This window comes from Lactuca saligna, chromosome 5 (genome assembly GCF_052625555.1).
Source record: "Lactuca saligna cultivar CGN05327 chromosome 5, ASM5262555v1, whole genome shotgun sequence".
NCBI lineage: Eukaryota > Viridiplantae > Streptophyta > Magnoliopsida > Asterales > Asteraceae > Lactuca > Lactuca saligna.
In genome coordinates this window covers 276,095,499-276,109,733 of record NC_136421.1, presented here as the reverse complement: position 1 = coordinate 276,109,733, position 14,235 = coordinate 276,095,499, and the positions used below count along the sequence as shown (strand labels likewise).

Below are 14,235 nucleotides of genomic sequence, written 5' to 3'. Positions count from 1 at the left end.
TTAACCTTCTTATACTCGTCGTAAGGCAACCACTCCTTCTTTTGTTTGCGCCAGTCCTCATCATACCGGTCACCACTCGAATAACATACTTGTGCCTTTTTGTTGCCGTTCTCATCCAAATCGCAATCCCTAGTGAGGTGAGGTCCATTGCAATTTTCGCAACCCACCCGTATGGCATGGATAGTTTGATCCATTTTGTCCATTCTCCTATCCATGGTTTTTAACATGGCCATGACCGCGGATAAATCTTCAGTAGCAGCATATGCGGCTCCCCTCGTGACATCATTCCTAGGGTTGTGGTATTCTCTAGAGTGTTTAGAGAATTCTTCAATCAATTCTTTAATCACCGGGGGTGGCTTCTTTGTAAGTGGGCCTTGTAAGTCTAGCAACTGCCGGGTCGTGACATTGACTCCATCATAAAAGATGGAAACTTCTTGCTAGCTGTTTAGATCGTGGTGTGGGCAATTTCGTAGCAAACTTTTGTACCTCTCCCATGCTTCATATAATGACTCTCCAGCTTGTTGTTCAAAGTTTGCAATGGCTTTCTTGAGTTTGGATATCTTGGATGGCGGGCAAAAGTGATCAATAAATTCTTCCTTCATTCTGGCCCAAGTAGTGACTGACCCGGGGGGAAGTGATTTGAGCCAGTCTTTAGCAGCACCCTTGAAGGTTACCGGAAGCATCCGAAGTAGTTGAGTTTCGCGGGTTACATTTGGAATGTTGAAGTAATCAGCAACATCATTTACTTCATCCAAATGTTTGTAGGCATCTTCATGATCTTTCCCATAGAAAGGTATTTCCTTGAGTGAAGCTAGGATATGACCTTTTAGCTCGAAGGTAGCAGTTGCAGGAATTACGGGTTGCACGAGTCCCGGGCCATGGTCGTCGCGCATCCTCTTCTTCCATTCTCCCATGGGAATTTCATCAATGTTAGCCATAGTGAATGCTAACTCTTCCTCCGATTCGGTTTCTTGTTCGTACGTTGCCTCCTCTTCTTCCTCGGTTTCGTATCCAATATCTTCTTGAATTGGCTCCTCAGTTATCAAGGAAGCGCTAGAAGCTCCTGATTTACTGCTCTTCTTTTTTCCAAAAACAGTCTTCAAGTTGGACAATGGTGATTTCTTTGGTGTGCTTGAACTCTCCACGTCCTTCCCTTTGTTTCTTTTCAATGCGGATTCTGGGTCTTCAAACGGGGGTACCAGTGGTGTGTTTGCTCCTCTGGTCATGAAAGTCCTGAAATTGATCAAATAAAAAAAACGTAAAAAGAACAAAAAGATTGTAAACAAATAAAAAAATTGCTGACTAAACTGTTACTCGCCGAGTAGGTGCGAGTGCACTCGGCGAGTATCAGTGATATTTCAAAAAAAATTCTAAGTTTTAACCTAACTAAAACAGATACTAAAACCTAATTACCAGTTACTAAATTGCAATAAATGAACTTTATGCAAGTAAACTCACACAAAGGATCGAAAAAATTAGGAATTAGCTTAATTATTTAGAACTGTTCCCCGGCAACGGCGCCAAAAACTTGATGTGTGTAAATTCAACTAGTTTTATCCCTACTTTTTATTAATAATTTGAGCACACAAAGGCAGTGAACCTGTCTTTAAGTGGTATAGATTGATAAGTGAGGTATCGAACTCAGGGAACGGGCAATTAAACTAATAGCTAATTTTCACTAAAACAAATAATAAAAGCAAAGGGTTTTTCTCTAGTTTTGCAAGACTAGAAACTTAGACAAACTAAATTAAATAATTAACTAAAGCAACAACTATTCACCAAATTTGATAAAGATGTTTCTATTTAGGTTCAACCAATTCACTCCTATGGTTATTTAAGTTAAGGTGGATAAATTGCTATTGGTTACCAATGATAATAGTTAGGTTCATATTCATTACTCCTAACCCTTAGACAATTAACTAATTTAAGTGTTGATCAAGTGTTTAAACTAATTAATTCCCTAGATTAATTATTTGGATTAAATAAGATTTGTAATGGTTAATTAAGTTATTAATTCAATTAACCTCTTGTTGATGGTTTCTCAAACAAGCTCACACATTAATCTTCCTATTTTCTTATTAATCTTAGTTTCATACTCATTACTTCTAAGCATACGTTTTAGCATTCACATAGACATATGAGGTTAACAATTAAGTGATGTTCATGCAACCTAATTGCCTTCCAATTAACAGAAAATAGTAGTGATTAATACATAAGGTTCTTTAACAAACTTAATTTAATAAATCACCAATAGACAATTAAACAAAAATTAATAATTAAACCATAGGAGTTCTTTGGTATTCCCCAAACAGAAAAAAAAACGAATTTAGCTCATAGTTGCAGTAGAAACAAACACAAAAACAAAGTTTATTAAAGCAAACATGTTTAATTCCTAAGTCTAAGTGGTAGAATTAACCTAATTGCTTGAATTCTTCCAACTCTTGAAGCTTAGGGTTCCTTAGTGCCTTCTGAACCTTTTAGTCGCAGCTAATCCTTCAAAAATCACTAGGAATGCCTTCCCATGGGATAAGGGTTCGTCTTTTAAAGATATCCCAAAACAGAGGGTACTCGGCGAGTAGCAGAATTAACTCGCCGAGTAGGTCCATACTTATCCGTCTTGAATTAGCCAGTCGTATTTATCTTCTGGCATATCGTCGTGTACTCGCCGAGTAGGGTCGATCTACTCGCTGAGTAGAACTCCTTCTTTCACTCTTTAATCTTCACTTGCTTTCCTTTTCTCCTTTTTGCCTCCAAGCATATCTTTTGGACTGAAAACACAATTCACAACATTTTAAGTACCTTTTGTCCACATTATTCTCATAATTAACCAAAAATAACTAAGAATATATGTTAAATAATTAACTAATTATGCACATATCACCAACCATACTAGCATATAATCGTCCATTCTAGCAGAATACCATACTAACACATCACAACAACAATTACTCAAATAACAATTCAAAGGGTCAGCCTTGGTGCCTTAGACCCTTGGTATAGTGAGGATACCTCACCTTGAACTCCTAAAACACTGCTGGTACCCTTCTGACCTCTATCTGACAATCCCCGCACCGCTGCTCCTCTAGCGCCTCGAACTATCAATGCCACAAAAACACTTAGCCCCTAAACAATATCCTTCTAAGGGTAAATTGACCATTTAACCCTTAACCCAATCTGGTCCATGAATAAGGTCCAAAACCATAACATGAAAAGCCCAACGCTAGAAAAGTCAATCAAGCTGTGACAATCATCAATTTCAAGTCAAGTCAAAGTTAACAAGTCAAACCGATCGACTCGATTAACCCTTGTATGTTATGGTTCACGTAATGTAATTACTATTCAATGCGCAATTTTAAATAGAAAACATCATTTGGAAAAATTGTGTGTTTAATTTTTTGTAGGCTTAATAATGCTAAACATAAAACCAAAGTGAGAACACGCCATTTCACACTCATCGGGAGTGTGTACGACACTAAATCATGGCTTAACGGGGGTTTACGGACCTTACGGTGCGAAGTCGGACACTCAAAAATATCACAAACGAAACCTCTCTCAATCGTTTTCACTCTATCTCTCTATTTTAAATCTCTCCCAAATCTCTCTCAAAAATTCCCATAACTTTTTACAGTCATTCGGGCCATCCAGACCCTTAACTGGGTCAAAAACGGCTTGAAACGGGGTATAAACGCGAAAAACAGCCTTGAGGAACCGAAACCTCTTAGAGGCCGAAACCTTTTGAAGCCCGAGACCGAGACCGAAACCTGGAAGCTGAAACCAAGAAGAACCAAAACCGAGACCTGGAAGCCTCTTGGACCGAATCTGGGAAGAAGCAAAGCCTCTCGGGCCGAAACTGTGATGGGACGAAGACTCTCGGGCCGAACCTCGCTCTCGGTTCCCCTCTTCCGACTAAGCCTCGCTTCTATTCACTTCTCACACTCTCTGTTCCTTTCCCCCGTCTCAGTCCTTCTCTTCTACTTTCGGTTCCAAACATCAGAAGCCGAACCTCCGGCTAGACTTCGGATTTTTTATACTTTTCACCCATTTTCAATATTTTTAGCATTTTAAGCCCGTTTTTCATTATTTTAACGCGGGATTTTCTCCAAAAATCATATTTTAACATATAAGACCCTAAATAATTATAATTTAAACATATTTTTATGAAAATCGTTATTAAAGGAATAAAATCTAGTGGGTGAATAATTGAGGTGGAGTGTTGACTTTGCTTTACCTTATGACACAAGCAACCACCCCCATACCCACTCTATGACCAGCCACACCTCCCCACCTTACCTAGGTCACTTAAATGTCCTTTCCACTCAATTACCAGCCCTCCCCACATTCTTATAGAAGGAACATCCATCCTCTCTCCTCACACTTCATTCATTCTCTGATTTTCACAACAAAAGATCAAACACTTTTCTCTCAAACTTATTCTCTCTACTTCGAGACTCCAAGGCTAATCATCAAGCTTTATTATACTCTTGGTAAGTATAATTCATCCTCCTTGTGATTATTACACTTCATTCTAATCCAATCATCGATTGCTTACACAAACTCCATCACTTTGATGTTAGATTCTCGAAAATCTTCAAGGCATCTTCAAGTGTTCTTGAGTTGAACACTTCTTTTCTCCATCATCCATCTACTGAAATCATTCAAGGTGAGTTCATACCCCAGCATTTTCATGTTTTCATTAGAAAAGTTTCACTCCATTCACGGACTGTTTGGGGCAACTTAAACATTTTAGTTTTCAAAAATGTTTTAGGTGCATGTATTTCAAGTTTTTAACTTTAAAATTACTACTTGCGCATCTCCATACGATTTTTCTACAATTTATGGTGATTTTTACAAAACTGTCTATCATTTCAAACATCAATCCGGACCAATCCGTGGTTATGGTCTTATTCACACAATTTAGAGGTCACTAAAAATCAAGGGAAATTTTATGAACAAACTAGACTCATTTTCCAAACTCTCAGAAGTGACGGAATTTGATTTGGACATTTGATAATTTTTCTACTAATTTTCTAAGAATAGTTACAGAAAATGTTATCAACAGAAAAATATTATCAATTTCATTTCACCTTGTAACATGTTGAGCAAGGTATATATCCTTTTGTGATTATGTGTAATTTCAATATATGACATTTTGTCTTAGTATATAGATATACATCGGTTAACAAATGGATTTTTGCTAGATAAATCATAGAAATAACAATGTGTTAAAATCAAATTACATTCATTACATACATACGTTTGAATAAACTATGTTCTATAGTTTATGTACATTACTACTACTACCCTTGTTTTGATAAACTATAATAGGTATGGTTTATGTTTCTATTAATACAATAAACACTTTTCGGAAGTTTTATTCCCACAGAAAAAGGTTCTACACTCACGCACACTACATGTAAACTTGCTAACCTAAGTTGTGAGACATTCTCTCCCCGTACGTTCGAGTACGGGATATAAATTCCTGTAAGTTACAACAAGAATCTCTTGTAGGGAGAGCGTGATAATTGTGTATAGATCTATATTGGGGTTGACATCCCACACCTTGCTGCTAGCTACAGCCGGACCGGCAGGTCTGCGAGTGACAAAAGTCATAGGATTAGGGCGTCTGAAAGACGTTGTGCAGGTTATCTCTAGTCATAGTATGGTTATAGTGACTCACATAGGGAGTTAACAACACATAAAGTTTACGGGAATCTTTATAAATAAAAAGGGGTTTATGTCGATTTAAAATCACTTTTTATATCTTAAAGTATGACAAATACTTGTTCATTTTTGGTCCTGGTATTTAGGACCACATAACTTTTATGAGGAAAATATTGGATTTTTCTTCGTAACATACAACTCATTTCAAAGATCGATTTTCAAACTCTTACTTTCAAAAGCTTATGAACTCACCAACCTTTCTGTTGACACTTCTTCAAACAACTTGTATTCTCAGGAAATCACTAAACAGGTAACCAAGCGCTTTTGAGGATGGGACATTAACGCGTCGAACATTTCATATTTTGTCAACATATTGTAATTGATTTTGAAACATGTAATTCATACAATGATGTAACTCTTTCAATTATATATATGTTGGTTATGTTTACTTTCATCACTATTGTCATTGTTGTTATGATACTATACATGAAGTCCGCCACCCCCGGACGTTTCCGCCATCCTTGGTTTGGGGGTGTGACACAAGCCCACTAGCGACCCACTAATGGTTCAATTTGCTACATTGGGCATAATCCCTTAATGGCCCTCACCCTAAGCCCAATTTATATTCCTTAACTCATATAATATGATTTATGAGGTACCATTAAGGCCCAATTACCCAAACATGCCCCAAAACCACGACCCAAAACTCATGATCCAACAGACAGGGTTACGCGGGGCGTAATTCAATTTACGCTTAGCGTACAGGCTCGATGATGGTACACTGAGCGTACTAGCACGTACGCTCAGTGTAGTGCTCTGCTAAGTCATTTCCTTATTAAGTGCTTAACACTCCAATCCATGTGCTATAATCACAGATCCAAGTCCATTAAGATGTCTTAATTTATAAAGTCAGCTACTTGGTGGCTTGCAACCTAACAAATGAAACCAAACTTGAAATATAACATCATACTTCCATAAAGGTGACTAGATCTCATACATGATCACAAATGAGCCCTAAAGGTTGAAACTTTACTGCATAAGGGACTCATATGATACTAAGGGTGGCAACCATGGACTTAGAAACGTGCTAGAGTCATAAAGATGCATTCTTGGAACCAAAAACTCCATAAAATTGTACCAAGAGAGATCTAAGAGATTATTAATCAAGCTCAAAGCTTTTTACCTTGAAGAGGTCCGAAATGACACTCTTGTCCCAGATCTACAAGCTCTAGCTTCCAAGGTTCCTCCTTCCAAATCTTCTTCCTTTCTCTTCCAAGCTAAAAACCACCAAGATGAGATTTTCAAGGCCAAGATCTCTAAAAATGAAGGTTGGGACGTTCTAGGGTTTCTTCTGAGGTTAGGGAGGCTGATATGGGGGCTAGGGTTGAAGCCATTATGTTCTATATATAGTGGCTCAACCCATATTAGGGTTTAATGAACTTTAGCGTATGTTGGGCGTACCTTCACATACGCTGGGCGTACGCCTCACACCCCGCGATCCAAATACTCACTACGCTGGGCATAACCTAGTTTACGCTGGGCGTAGCCACGCGTGTCCCAAAAGCATGTATGCCCCTTTCTCGTTAATTTTTCTCCATAAGGGTCATAGTTGCCAATATCTTCAAAGTAACACAACTCCTTCATTCTAGATCTGTTCCCGACGAACTTTATGTCCACGGATAGGTGGTGAGAAGCCCTACGTTTCTAGCAACATACCCTGGTCCGAAACCTTATCGAATAAAAACCCATTGCCCTAAAATACCAAAACGCCCTTATTCTTGATCTCGAGAATCCATAAATAATTACTTTTAGAATAGGGCGTTACAAGATATATGTAAGAGTTCTATTATGACAGTTCAATTTAACAACATTTCATAATTTTGTATCAATTAAATACGTTTGTATGCATAGCGTACAAGCCCTAAAGCGTGTACGCTTAGCGTACAGCTGAGTACGCCCCACGTACTCAACAAAATGGGCCTCAGATATTTTGGCCTTCGGTTTGGGCCATGTTTTTGGCTTAGATGTTTGGGGATTTGTTGGGCCATATTATTTCTGGTGTTTTTGGATGGGAAGATTTTTAGGCCTTGGGTTAAGGCCCATGTAAGGGATTTGGGACCAATTTAGGAAATTAGGCCTTGTTTGGGCCTTAGGTGTTTATTTGGAATTTAGGATTTTGGATTGTTGGATTGGACCTTTGCTTTGGGCCAAGTTATGAAAATGGTGAAAAGCTATTTTACCCTAGTTTGGACACTTAGCTTGGGCCAGGATCCGAATGTTGACTAGATGGTTATTTTGTGATTCTTAGCACGGGATTCTAGTGGACCAGTAGCTTGTGATTCTTTTTGTATGATTCGGAAGTATGAGGTGAGTCTCCTCACTGAGTTTAGTGGGTCGAAGGCACCTATGCCAGCCCATGGTTTATATGTAAGGTTGCAAGATGTCTGTGTGACTTTTGCATGTGTTTTGTGATGGTATGCTTACTGGGCAAGGTATGATGCCAGATGGGTCCTGATGAGTATATGGTATGCTAGTTATCAATATGTGTTTTAATGCTTACCGGGCGAGGGTCGATGCCGAGCATGGCCCGATGACTGTATGGTACGTTATGGTCTTCGTGATTATTGCATGTGCTAGTAAGATTATATGTTTATATGATTATATGGTTATTTGAGTATGTATGTAACGGACAGGGCCCGATGTTAGGCGGGACTTGGTGATTGACATATTTATAATCCGAGTGGGACTCGATGTAAGGCGGCGCCCGATGGTGGACGGGGGCCCATTATGTGATTATGTATCCATGGTATGTGGTATCTTGGCGGAAAATCACTAAGCTTTGTGCTTATGGTTTTCAGTTTATGTTTCAGGTACTTCAGTTTACAAATTAAAGAGTTCGGGATGATTGCAGAGCACACACCACATGTTTCTACATTCTGTGATTTAATTTGATAACGATGATGTATTAATAAAGCTTTGATTACCTTGGTTTATGAAAATGAGATGATGTACTTTTTGGGACGTTTCAGTCAAGATCTTAACTTTATGGACTAAGGACCTTAGAAACATCAAGAGAAGCAACTCCTAACTTCTGGAGTGGAAGGAATCCACTAGATCTCATATGAGAGAACCTCTTCTCTAAGACTACATCATATTACTCCAAGTTACTACAAAACATGCTACATGCATATTTATAAATAATATTTTACATTGATAGTTTAATTACAAAATATTGGATACAAACCGACTAAGTTTTAGTATATTACATAACTACCTAGGAAATTATAATTTTATACATACATGATCAATAAATACAAAAGTAATATTATTAACTATTCTAAATCTTCCAACAGTATGTGTCTATACTGGATCCTTATTACCTGCAATAGTTAAGCAGTGAGAAGGATAGGCGATGACGCTTAGTGAGTTCAAAAATAGATATAGTATAACATTATGCCATATATATATATATATATATATATATATATATATATATATATATATATATATACCGATATGACAGAAGCAAGAGGAACAAAGAACAACAAAGGCATATGTGAATCATGTGACAAGCTTTCCATTTTCAATAAATGATCTGGTTCAAAGATTTACAATCAATGAGATACAACAATTTCAACTTGATATACATCAATAAGACTTTAGCCCAAGTGGCACAGAAAATAAACGATTTCTGAATTAACATTTTGCTAGAATTTACAGGCTTTCAGACCTATCCAGCATTCTACCAGTGCCAAAGTGATGCTTACTCATTCACTTCATGGTCAAAGGCTACATACCAATACCCAAGTGATGCTTAGTCATTCACTTTGTGGTCAAAGGTATAGCTTATTATCATAATAACACGGGAAAGCATATTGCACATATAATACATAACATACAATTGTTCCTATAATTTGAACTCACCGTGAAATAACCGGAGGTTAAAATAGTAATTTGGGCAGCACTTCGTTATTATAATTAGCTTCCTTCGATGAAAACCAGGAGCTTTATTGAAAACCGGGTCTTGCGAGGGTTGAGCTTCAAACTGAATAGATAAATTTCTCAGGGTCTTCGGGCACTTTGGGATGTTTTTTAGGTGTTAGATATGATCCCATGGCTTAGGGGGTTGTAAAATAGCTTAAAAGAGGGTTTAGAGGTGAAAATTATGGAAATTTGTAACATTAGCCGGGAGGGTTCGCATCTCCCTATATATAGTGCGAAGGTTTGGATCCGGAGCGAGAGGAATGGGAAACGCGACAGCTTCGGAAGCGAAGGGGGAGGGGAGGACATGCGTCAGACAGTTGGTGAGGGGGGAGGTATGCGCCGGCTTCAGATTGGTCCAACTCTTCGTATAACTCACCTGCTTCGGACACGGGGCGACTCACAAGGGGAGGGCGATGTAGCCTATTCCGAGCCATGCATGCGAGATTTCTCGGAATTTGAGCCCAAATCTTCAAAAATTCATATCTTTTGCATAAAAACTCCATTTTTGACACGTTCTTTATATGCACGCGTAGGTGAAATTATACTCTACAACTTTCATTTATACACTGTCGGCTAACTTTGACTTTATTATTAATATTATTAATTTTAACGGACTGGGACAGGAAAATCCGTTAAAAATTCATAACTTCTTCATCCGACGTCTGTTTTCGTCTGTCTTTTTACCGTTCTACTACTATTGTCGTGACCTTCGATTATCGTTTAAGTTGTGTCGGCTAAAAATCACTCGATCATTATTTCGAGTTTTTAGTTGTATACTGTTATACTGAAACTTAGAAAAAACATAACTTCCTCATACGAAGTCAGATTTGGACGTTCTTTTTATGAAAATTCTTGGTTTAATGAATACTACGACTTTGATTTAGATCACAAAAGCTAAAAAGTAGTTTATCAAAAACTCACTTTTACGCTAAATAGTGTTTTGCCGGTTTTGTCACGGATCTTCGATTGGTCATAACTTATTCGTTATAACTCGAATTTCGATGAGGTTTTCATCTAAATGTTTATAACAAGATTCTTTACAACTTTTAACAATAAAATTTTACTTATTTCAAATTTTATATTTTCGTTAAATTTCAATATTTGACGTTTGATCGGAATCTCATAAGACTTCTAAAACATTATGAATGATTCTAAACATAGTTTTACTTCTATTTTAGTAAAAACTATTTGTTAGAACTCAATACTCAAATTCATATAATATTATTCATTACAAAACACGATAACTGAACGTGTATGTTACATCATCATATGACCAAAATGGGACAAAAACTTCATAAAGACTATATTTAAGCAAACAAGGAGCAATTTCAAAGCTCTACACCTCAATGAAGCTGGAAATGATGAGAAAAATCTGGATCTACAAGCTCAAGCCACACCAAAGCAACCTCCAAGTGTTCTTCTCTATTCAATTTACCAAAAACACCGCCACAACTCACTTCCAAGCTCAAATCTCACAAATGGAAATTAGGGTTTCGTTCTTGGGTTTGAAGGAGTGGAGGCTGACCATAAGATGCACCCAAGGCAAAATAAGTTGCTTAAATGAGGCACAAACCCTAAAAATTAGCGTTTTCCTTGCTTAGTGTACGCCTAGTGTACGTTGGTGCATCCACATCCAACCTTCAAGCCAGTACGCCCAGTGTACTCGGTTAGGGACCAAAATGAAAAGAATATTTCAAATATGGTATAAAAGGAACATACCCCTAAATCGCTAATGTTACAAAACAATTAATGGATGTGTGGAGTTCGCACTTATTTAAGTTTGTTCAGTATTCAAAGTAGATTGTCATTTAGGGGCGATGCCCTTAAATGAACGGGGTCTAGGTATTGTTTTGCTAAAAAGCATCAGAAATCCAAAATTTTGAAAATAAACCCACTTTTGACTCTATTTATAATCCATTACATGAAACTGTTTGTGACAATTTTCAGACAAAGATATACATAATCTATTTTTTGGTCATATCTACTTGGTACTCATGAAAATCACAACTTCTCATTCTTTGTTATTGTTCTCTCATATATTGAGTCTTATATATCCAATTGAAAATTGGGAAGTACTACCCTAATACTTTAATTTCAAAGTATAATCAAGATTCTCAGAATTCTAAAATGTTATTTCTTACTCGATAAATCTAACAACTAAAAATGTATTTACCAAAGTTTAATAGTTGATAACAAAAATGCCTAAATATTTTAATTGAATTTTATAAATAATTGTAAATGTAATTAATAGGGGTTAAAATAGAAGATGATTTCTAAAATTGTAGAAACATATGCTTGAAAAGTAAGATATAGCAAATTTTCATTTTTTTGGGAAATAGATTCCTATTTGACGAAATTAGAAAATACTAACATTTGTTTTAAAAAATCAATCTACATTTATTTTCATTTGAATAAATTAGAAAAATCAAAACACTGAAAACTAAAGTTTGAAATTACAGGCTAGACTTTAAAACTTATATATTTTATATAGAAGAAAGAAAAACATAAGTTATATGGATGTAACTCTTGAAGTGATCTAAATCCAAAATTCAAAACAACATTCTTTTATTTATAATAATAACTAGAAAGGTTACCCCCGCTACGCGGGCCTAGAAGCTTTCAATATTGTTTCTGAATCGATAAATATGATAGACGTAAAAGGTGCAAGGATGAAAAGTCCGGAGTTTGCTCCAGACCATTTTTTTCATGTTTTTATGAAAAAATATAAAAGTTTTCACTGCAAGGATCGGAAGTTTCAAAACGGTTAAAGAATTAAAGGGGTAGAAATTAGCAAATTTTTAGAAAAGAGATCAAAGTTGTCAAATTGTTAAAGTTTTGTGGCCAAACTTTAAATATTAAAAGGTTCCTAAAAAGTATAAAAATATTAATTGGAAAGACCAAAAATGTCAAAATAGGTAAAGAATGAAGAGCAAAGTGCAAGGATCATTTTTGTCAAAAAAAAAATGCCTAGTTTACTATTCCTAAGCTTTCCGAATCGATAAATTCGCTGTTTTTTTTTTTTTTTTTTGAAACTTTTTGATTTTTTTCAGCGAATTTATTAAAAAACCTACGATTTTTTTTATAAAAATGTTAAGAAAAGTTTTTATCTCTAAGTATTTTTTTATGCATTTTTATGATTTTTAGGGTTTTTTTGTTTTCCAAATAACCCTTCCCTATATATATATATATATATATATATATATATATATATATATATATATATATATATATATATATATATATATATATATATATATATATATATATATATTCCACCTCTTACAACCAAAACACCACCATCAAATTCATCGGCTATGGGCTATGGCTCCTCCCCACCTAGTAGAATCATTCTCAGTTTTTGACATAAACACATATATACACACATCTGCATGCAAATTAGACATGTATAGATAAAATCAATATCCAATCGATAATCAATTAAATTAAACCATCATTACCCTATCGACAATTGTACTTCATGGAAAACAAATATCACCGATCGAAACTTTCTAAGAGCATCTCCATTGAAACCATTGACGACCTTCAAATTGAAATTCAATATTTAGACTTAATTCGAATCGACGATGGTTCCATTGGCAAGAAGTGGCGGTGTTTGGAGGTCTGTGTTCTTGTTTTCCTTAAACCCAAAAATTGAAACCTTAATTTCTTCAAGAATTGACCCCCCAAACCTATTGTCGATATCTCTCATCCTTTCCTCAGCCATCGAACCCCACTAACGGTCTCAAAAAATGCACCTCCGATGAAACCCACTTCCGCCTCGACAACCCACAAGCTTCATCTCAGACAACATCGTCGTTTTTCATCAAATCCATTTCCAAAATCAAAATATAAACGATAAAAGTTGATTAGAAGAAATCCCTAAAAATGGTTACGAGCAGTAGGTCGTCCTACGTATCCCATGTTTCTTTTTCAGATCGAACCAACAACTCACACACTTGTTTCTTTTTCAATATTTTTCCTTCCTCTTAACCTGATCCTCTCTTGTGTTCGGAGGAGCAACAGTGGATGACTTCTTGATGAATGCTTTCTTGATGAGAGGGGAAGAAAGATGAAAATAGGAGGTTGCCGCAATCGATATAGCGACTTTTTGGACCAGGGGGTGTTTGGTTAGGATAAACCGCCGAAGGTGAGGGTGGTGAATGAAGAACCGATTGGGTTGAGTTCTTGTGGAGAGTTTGGTAGTATTGTTCTTATGATTCAAAATATGAGGATGAACACACAAGAACAAACCGAGAAAATAGGGAGAGTGAACAACAACTAACCCAGAAAAAACTCTCGCTAAGAAAGAGAGGGAGACGTGTGTCACACTCTAAATTTTCAATTAGATTTTTAATTTTTAAATCAACACAAAACATAGTTTAACATTTCTCAGACTCAATTCATAAATTGTTTCAAACACAAGACATAGAATTGTTTGTCAAATATCCCAGAATCCTCAAAACAAAAATCAACCAGCATGTGTGTACAATCCTGTTGTCCCCTTCCTGCGATCCTTAGATGTACCTGAAACACAATTCACAAAACACTGTAAGCACAAAGCTTAGTGAGCTCTCCAAAATACAACACACA

The 14,235-nt window shown here is 36.3% G+C and overlaps 1 non-coding gene across 1 annotated transcript; it reads left to right on the top strand.

Moving 5' to 3' along the window:
- Positions 1 to 447: 447 nt before the first annotated feature.
- Positions 448 to 554, top strand: LOC144999025 (small nucleolar RNA R71). Its single transcript, XR_013660553.1, has one exon. It is a non-coding gene; the product is annotated as a small nucleolar RNA R71 (small nucleolar RNA).
- Positions 555 to 14,235: the final 13,681 nt, after the last annotated feature.